The 8,989-nt window shown below is 43.9% G+C and overlaps 1 long non-coding RNA gene across 1 annotated transcript; it reads right to left on the reverse strand.

Moving 5' to 3' along the window:
- Window positions 1-3,397: 3,397 nt before the first annotated feature.
- LOC121829039 (uncharacterized) lies at window positions 3,398-8,559 on the reverse strand. The gene is made up of 2 exons (XR_006071813.2): window positions 8,281-8,559; window positions 3,398-3,582 (listed from the first exon to the last, which is right to left on the reverse strand). It is a non-coding gene; the product is annotated as an uncharacterized LOC121829039 (long non-coding RNA).
- Between the last annotated feature and the right edge of the window lie 430 nt (window positions 8,560-8,989).

The following is an 8,989-nucleotide window of genomic DNA, read 5'->3' on the forward strand; positions in this document are numbered from 1 at the left end:
AGATTGAACTGGACCATGAGAGAGAGAGAGACAGAGACAGAGACAGAGACAGAGACAGAGACAGAGGTGGGAAGAGTGAGTGAGGAAGAGAGAACAAGGAGCCAAGAGGCCAAGAGTAAGCCAGGAGACCAAGAGCAGCAGCCAAGAGGGCAAGAGACCAAGAGACTGGCATAGCCGAAATGGCTGGGAAGAGAAGCTGGGGAAAGAGACTCAGTCCAATCCCTGGGCTGGAGAATTCAGGATGGGGTGTTGGTTTTATGCGGTGCTCTTACCCTGTGAGGAAAAGTCACGAGGCACAACAGAACCCACTATAAGAGTTTTATTAGGAGGAGGGAGGGACGGGACAGAGTGTGTGATCAGGCCTGCTGAAAAGATGTGTAGAGAAGGGGGAGGATACATGGAACCCGCCTTTTATGGACTATCCTGCTCATGCGCACATGGGCCCACGTGGCTACTCCACACATGCGCATAGATTACATGATCATGCTGTGCAAGGATTACATAGGACGCAGGGCCCAGAAATGACTAAGTGTCTTGCCAGGACATGCAGGATCATGGGGATGTGGCTAGAATTCCTATCCTGGGGGTGGTGTTAATGTTCTGACCAGCCCCTAGAAATCCCACCCTTTGGTGCCTCATTCTAAGAAAAAACTCTTCCCCTTCCTCTCTCTCTCTTCTGATTTTTCCTCCCATGAGGCATGAGGTGTTCTCTCTCTCTCTCTCTCTCTCTCTCTCTCTCTCTCTCTCTCTCTCTCTCTCTCTCCCTCTCCCTCTCTCTATTATAATAAACTCTCCATGTGGATGCAGCATCTAGGTTGTGAATTACTGGTTGCTGCTGCCTCCGCCATGCCTGTATGGCATGCATCAGCCCAGCCCCACCCCCACCTGCCTAGCATGTTTCCCTGTATGCATGCGTGGGATATCCTTGGGGGTCCCCGTGCATAATTCATAACAGGTGGGACATGTCATCCAGGATGTCTCTGTAACAGGTAGCCAATGTCCCATTTATATGTTAACTAGGCACCTCAGTTAGCCATTTGTCCTAAATTTGAGACTTAGCAGCTTCCCACCAAAACCATAATGGACTAAACCTCTGAACCTATAAGCCAGCCCCAATTAAATGTTTTCCTTTACAAAAGTTAACATGGTCAACCAGGCAGTGGTGGCACATGCCTTTAATCCCAGCACTTGGGAGGCAGAGGCAGGAGGATCTCTGAGAGTTCCAGGCCAGCCTGGTCTACAGAGCGAGATCCAGAACAGGCACCAAAGCTACACAGAGAAACCCTGTCTTGAACCCTCCCCCCCAAAAAAGTTGTCTCTTCACAGCAATAGAAACCATAACTAAGACACACACACACACACACACACACACACACACACACACTTTAAAAGCTCCATTTCCCTTTACTGCACTTAAAAAAAAACAAAAGACATGAAGACCTTTTTGCCACAGACTGGCCCATTGGGGGTACCAGGACCATAGGAGAACCAGGGCTTGGGTAGTCAGGAAGGCAAGGATTTGGCGAATGACAGACAGACAAGACACTCAGAAGTGGTTTGAATCTGCTGCAATTTTACTTTTGCAAATCAGTAGTTTATATACCGAAAAGAAAACTATCAAGTCATACAAGGAGCAACAAGAGCTTGGCAATAATTCAATAACATCATCTTTAAAAAACATCAAGCACACAGTTACTAATCGGCACTAGACATATCCCTTCACTCACAAGAACTTTATGACCCAAAGAGCAGTCTGTGTTTTTTAAACTTAGTATGGTCCCTAGACTTATGAAGGCTTCTTTGTGGTTCCGGCTGTGTCCTTCATCTTTATCTCAGCCGCTCTCTAGTTTATTATGCACTTCTACTTTTCTGGTTCTCATGACCCACTTAGCCAATTTGGATGTTGCAGACCCTCTCTAAGTCTTTCTTCAGTTCTTTTATCACATATCTGTTTTAGTATAAAACCTTTTTACCTGTTGGAATATGGACTCTTGTACTTTTTATGCCTGTAAGGGGAAGGGATTCTGTTGTAGTCCTTAAGTTTTCCATGCTGAACTTCCTCAACAGAGGGGCCCACCATCTGTCTCCTATGAGATAATGTTTTCTGCCATAAATCGCTTTAGTTGGGATTCCTAAAGGATTCCTAGTGGGTGAGTGTTCATTCCCTAGAAGTGCCTGAACTATTATACTTTCTATTATCTAGCAGCTTGAGGTCTTTAAGGAATAGCTCATTCTGCTATATCTAAATAAGGTCCATGTCCAGCTTCCCCTTTCCTTCATAGTTTACAACCCAAGCATTCATTAATTTTGGCTATGTTTTATAGATTAATTAGAACATTATCAGAAAAGCAGTTATACAGAACCCATAGCCCAGAGAGCTCATGATCTGTGAAGCACGTCTCCTTCAAGAAGATGGCATAACACGAGCACTCTGCCAGGGACCTCCAGGGAGCTTAGTCTCGTGGGACACATATCTCCAGTCCGCTATTATTGACATAATTGTTCATGTCACACGGACGACACTGGAGTTGGTGTGGCACCTTTCCTATTCCTTTTAATGGTAACTCCAATCTCTTGCCACTGGCCCCATGTTATAGGAAAAATCTCCTCACAATGAAATATTTTTTAATTGGAATTCTTTGTAGAGAATCAAAAACTAACTCATCTATCCAAACAAATTGCAAGGGCAAACGTTAATGTTGGCCAGTTTTCCCTGACATCAATCTTGATTCTAAAACTCTATCAAATTTCAAATACTTTGGGGAAATGTATACGAGGGGCGCATGTCCTTATTTTCGTTGGCTTTCTCCTTTCAGGCTAAATAAGCTCCCTCATGAAAGGGGGCTGTAACTGGAGCTATTGCCTCCTGGAAGAGGAACTGCATGCAGCACTGGGATACTTGTGTTTCGGGCTTTTAATAAGTTAGTTACCACCCACTTCGCTTGTGTTCTCTCAGGGCAGCTGTATTTCGTCCACACCCAAACACGGCCCCGAGACCCGGTCCACACAAGTACAGCTGTTGTCTGGCCAACTCTTTCTTCTGCAGTCTCACCCTTCCAGGGGCTGGGGTCAAGGCTGAAGCAGCGACGGGCCGCAGAAAGAGTGCTGGAGGCAAGCTTAGTCTTCGGCTGACAGGAATGGGCATTGCTATTTAACGGAAGTTGGGCTCATCTGTGATCCTGAGCTTTCGGAGCCGTAAAATACGGAGATTAGACTATCTGTCATCTAGTGTCCCTTCCCCTGAGATGGCTCAGCAGGTAAAGGTGCTTGCCATACAAACCTGAGTTCCAGCCCCGGGGCCCCACATGATGGAGGGAGAGAGCCAGCTGCATGGGGGAGCTGTCTGTCCTCTGACCTCTGCAGGCCACGCCTACCCCCCATAAAGAAAGATACGTAATAATTTTTAAAAATCTGGTTTCAATGCTGTTTTCTGGTTGCACTGTTTCTAGGAAGGGATTTCTTACTGCTTTGACGAATTCCCTAACAAATCCACTGAGATGGGTTTTACTTCAGCTCGCTGTTGGAGGGTCCAATCCATTATTACAGAGCAGCAAGAGCAGGAGGTGGCTGATGGCCTTGCTCCTTCAGTCGGAAAAACAGAGAGAAAATGCTTAGGTCAGCTCTCTTCATTATTTCATTCAGTCCAAGGTTGCATTCACCAGAATGGTGCTGTGCGCACCCAGTGAGTTTCTTCCCATCTCCATTCAACATTTCTAGGAACAACCCCTCATTGATAGGCACAACCAGGAGTGTATTTCTACATTGATTCTAAATCTAGTCAAGTTGATGGCAAAAGTGACCATGGGGGAGGGGTCCGAATACCTGGAAGACACCTTTCTGAAAAGACTCAGCAGAGAAACTAGAGTCCCATGCATCATGGCCCAAAGAGTGTTTGCCGAAAGTCTTCTGCCTTCCGGGCAGATGCTAACTAGGCCTCCAGTGTCAATTAACTACCTTCACTTCTGTTCATTCTCAAGCTGTTATTTTAGTTGAGGGGAAGTACACATGATTAAAAAAAATGTCCATTTAAAAAAAATGTTTAAATTTTTATTACATTTAAGAAATATATTTGTTGGGGCTAGAGAGATGGCCCAGGGTTAGGAGCACTGACTGTAAGCCCCTCCAGGCACAGGAGTGGCCAGGCCTCCCCCCTGAGGACCTCCAACTGCCAGGTTCCACCCAGAGAACACTAACTACCCTAACTGCTGGACCCTGCCCCTTCCTGTCCTACAGAGCAAAAAATCAAGCTCTGAACTTGAAATCCCACCAATCCCCACCCTGGAAAGCTCTGCCCCACCCCACCCCACCCCACCCCACCCCACCCCACCCCACAAGAAAGCCATATAAACCCTGTCTTCTGTTCAGTTCTCTGCTGTTTCTTGCCCAGCAGAGGCAGCCACCCTCCTGGTTTTCCCTCCCAATAAATCTCTTGTGTGAGGTTTGTTGTGCAGTGTGAGTTTGTGGTAGTCTTTGGCTCCCGACTGCCAGGATACCTTTCCTTCCAAGCTGTGACACTTACACTGACTGCTCTTCCAGAGGACCTGGGTTCAATTCCAGCACCCACATGGCAGCTCACAACTGTCTGTAACTCCAAGATCTAACACCCTCACACAGACATACTTGCAGGCAAAACACCAATACACATAAAATAAAAATAAATAAATTATTTTAAAAATTTTTATTTGCATAGGGGGTGTATGAAACAGTACATATATGTAGAGGTCGGAGGACAACTTCGGGGAATCAGTTCTTTCTTTCCACCATGTGTGTCCTGTCAATCAAACTCAGGTTGTCAGGCTTGTGGTGACAAACATCTTTACCCATGGAGGCCTAACTGACCCCAAAACTGTCCATTTTAAAGAAAATTAATTTAGACAGACATTTTGCACGTGCTTATAGTCATAGCACTTGGAAGGCTAAGGCAGGAGAATTACAGGTGTGAGGCTGGCCTGCACCACATAGTGAGTTCTAGTCTAGCCTGAGCTATAGAGTAAGTTTCCAACTGAAAAACAAACAAGCCGACAAAGTGAACAATTCAGTATACTCAGTACATACACAACCACCACCTCCTTCTGGTCTCTAGGGAATTTCATCATCATCAATTCTTTTCTCTACTCCCCTTGCCTCTCTTAAGTGTCAGCGTGCCTTCAGAATCTGGACTTACACATTCCGGATATTTCAGAAATGCACTCTTCCTTGTTGTCTTTCACCGTCTCTGAGTTAGGGTTTCCATGGCCGTGAACAGACAAGATGACCACGGCAATTTTTTTTTTTTTCCAGAACTGAGAATTGAACCCAGGGCCTTGTGCTTGCTAGGCAAGTGTTCTACCACTGAACTAAAGCCCCAACCCCCAGACCACGGCAATTCTTATAAAGGAAAATATTTAACTGGGCCTGGCTTACAGTTCAGAGGTTTAGTCCATTATCATCGTGATGAGAAGCATGGCAGCGTGCAGGCAGACATGGTGCTGGAGAAGGAGCTGAGCAGAAGTGTGCCACACTGGGTGTAGTTTGAGCATGTATGAGACCTCAAAGTCCGTCTCCACAGTGACACACTTCCTCCAACAAGGAAGGTCATACCTACTTCAACCAGGCCACACCTCCTGACAGTGCCACTCCCTATGGGTCAAGCCTATGAGTTTATGGGGACCATTCCTATTCAAACCACCACGTACTGAGCATATGTTTTTGAGGTTTCTCCACATTGCAGTGTGTGTCTGTATTTTATTATTTTTATGATCAAATAATATTCCATTGAATGTATCAACTTCAGCTCCTTTTTCATTGTTCTCCTGAACATCTGGGCTGCGTCTACCTTTCGGCTGTCAGGAACTGAGCTGCTGTGAACATGTGTTGTACATCAAACTATTATCAATATCTAGTCAAATGTGACTCAAATACACAGCTTATGCCCAGGACTTCTTATAAATACTTTTTCCAGCATTTGACTATCTTCCTGAGCTGGTTTCAATCAAAGCCCCTATACTGTCATCAAATTTTTGATTTCTCTCATTTCTTTGTTCCTGGTTTTACTACTCAATAAATCAAGAAAGTACATGGAGTATCTCTTAACCCTTGCTACATTACTGTAAACATCTACATCTAAAGCTAGAATTCAAGATAAGTCTTTGTAGTCAATGCCACATCACATCCAGTCATATAAACAAGGAGCTATTAACATCAGTCAGAGAAAAGACCATGATGTTAAAGTGTTTCCATCTGATTGTTTACAGCAGAGTGTATGGCGAAATTGCCTGAGAATCTCTATTTGGATCAATTAAGGTAGCAGAGACATATATATATGTTTCTTTAAGTTGCAAGTTGTGGAAATCATTTCTTCACACTCTAGTCAACTCATTTTCACTTATGAATTTTTCTGACTAACAGCCAAATTTCAAAGTCACTGAAAATGATGGTATAATTTTAGGTACAGCTTAATAAACACTTCATGTCAGCTCCGACTTCAATATCCAAGACAGACCTGCAGTTTGGGTGCAGTTTCTCTGCTTACCAGCCCGAATGGTCCCTGTCTGCTTCTGTTCTTAGCTAAAGAGTTGGCAACATCTGTGCCTCATATTCACATGCACGCGCACACATGCACACACACACACACACACACACACACACACACACACACACACACAAGACCTAAAGACTTTACTTTTTTTTTTTCAAGACAGGATTTCTTTGTGTAGCTCTGGCTGTCCTGGAACTCACTCTGTAGACCAGGCTGGCCTCAAACTACAAAGGTCCACCTGCCTTGGCCTCCCAAGTAATAAGACTTTAGCTTTTTATGATCCACTAGTTTACAACTATTTATTTCAACTGTCTCTAAATAAGTCCAGGGATGGACTGAGTACAGGTTTAACAATAATGTAAAGAAAATTTCAAACTGGCCAAATTTCAGACATTGACTGGCAGGACAGACTAACACTACCAGAGCAGTCAATGACTTGGAAAGGTTTCTGTGAGTTGCACGCCACTCACAAAGGCAGCTGCTAGTTGGTGGAAAATGCTTCTTTGAGCTAAGACTTTAAACTAGACAGCCAGGAGGCAGAGGTAGGCAGATCTCTGTGAGTTCAAAGTCAACCTGATCTACAAAACAAGTTCCAGGACAGTTAGGGCTATTACATAGAGAAACCCTGTCTTGAAAAACAGAAACAAAACAAATAAACTAGATGGGCAGAAACTGAATGATCATCTAGGAATTTAATACAATCTAACTGCAAATATCTAAGGTAATAATAAATTACTGGCCGATAAAGCTTTCTGTCATACTTGGTCTTGGGAGAAATCATATACTAAATGTAATTTCTCAATGTTCAATCTCCTTAAAAATCATTAGGGGATATGAATAATTGAACACCACCATGTTATCTCTTATATATCCAAGAATTATTAAGAAAAGTAAGTTAATTCACATTTGATCTACTTTTTTTGAGGTTAGATTTTCACAATGTGCATCTCTCAAATTTGAAGACCTGCAAGGCAGTCCTGCAAAGGTCCTGAGTTTGAAGCTAGCCTGAGCTTTGTGTTGAGATCCTGCTTCAAAGCCCAGGGTCTGTTGGGGTTCATCTACTAGAAAATAGGGTTTTCTAGAAACAGTTCCTAATTCCAGCACAGGTGGTCATGGAAGAGAGGAGAGGTGAAATTTAGGGGACCAACTTGGAGATGGTAGGTAATAAACAAGAAGACGTTAAATTTTATAATATTTATGTTTTTTAGTTTTTTCCCTTGTTTGTATTATTTTAAAGATTTATTTTATTTTTATTTTCCTGTGTGTATTTATGTGAACATGCATATAGATTCCTGTATAGGCCAGAAAAGGGTATTGCTAGTCTCAAACCCAGGACAAATGGCTAACTGAGGTGCCTATTTAATCAAATTGGACCTGGCCACCAGGTTCTCCCAGCATCTCTCGGTCTCTACCTGTTATAAGGTATGGCTAATATACCCTAAACTTCTGCAGCCAGGGGGCAGGCTGTCCTTTCCCCAGCTGCCTTTCCCTATATAATCCAACCATTTTCGTTACCCTGCCCTTTTTGTCTACCCTTCACTCTCCTGGCTCTCCTCCCCATCTCCTCACGTGGCGTGGCTCAGGGTCATGTCCACTCTGGACTCTCCCAGATGAACTACCTCTTGCTATGCTCTCCTATGTTATCTACAATAAACTTTCTCTTCCACCTTGCCTAGGAGCAGTCATGTCCTTCCTTTTTTAGTTCTTTTTTCCATTCAGGCATCATATCCTTTAGAACTAGAGTTACAGACTGTATGACTTACCCATCATAGATGCTGGGAACTGAATCTAGTCTTCTCCAAGAGCAACAAGCTAGCTTTCTTAATCACTGATCTATCTCTCCAGTTCCCTTGTTTGTATTTTTATGGTGGTGAGCCATCTGAGGTCACAGTGAGGATGTTAGGAGAGACTAGAGGAGGCCAGGAAAAGTCTCTAAGCAGTCAGGTGTTTGAGGGGAAATGTTGTAGAAGGTCATTTCCTCCGGGCCTGAGATGACCTCCTGCCACCGCCACAATGGAGCCAAAACTGCTGTGGTGACCTAAGTGTGGACCTTGGCCTTGTAGCCATGGTAACGGAATAAACAAAACAACATAGTACCAGCTAACTCTAAGAGCAATGGAGTTGTTAACCCTCCTTGAGAAGGGGGCATCACCAGATCCTCACCTAGGGTCTCACCATCTATCCCCTCCATGCCTACCCACAACTGTCTGTGGTTTTTGAGTAGAGTAATTAAGTATGCAGGAGATGTCAGTGGCAAAGGGCCTGGGGACATATTACGGCCTGTCAAACACTCTTCTCTTGGAATCTGTCCAGGAGAGCTGTTAGCCAAATACCAGAGGCATTTAGAACTCTAAATAGACATGATAGTAGAAGAAACCCTCCATGACACGTTATACTCAAGATGTCAAAAATACAAAGAAAAAAAAAACAATACTGAAAGCTTTAAGAAAAAAAAATTCCAACCCTTAAAGT

The sequence above is a fragment of the Peromyscus maniculatus genome, chromosome 4 (genome assembly GCF_049852395.1).
Source record: "Peromyscus maniculatus bairdii isolate BWxNUB_F1_BW_parent chromosome 4, HU_Pman_BW_mat_3.1, whole genome shotgun sequence".
NCBI lineage: Eukaryota > Metazoa > Chordata > Mammalia > Rodentia > Cricetidae > Peromyscus > Peromyscus maniculatus.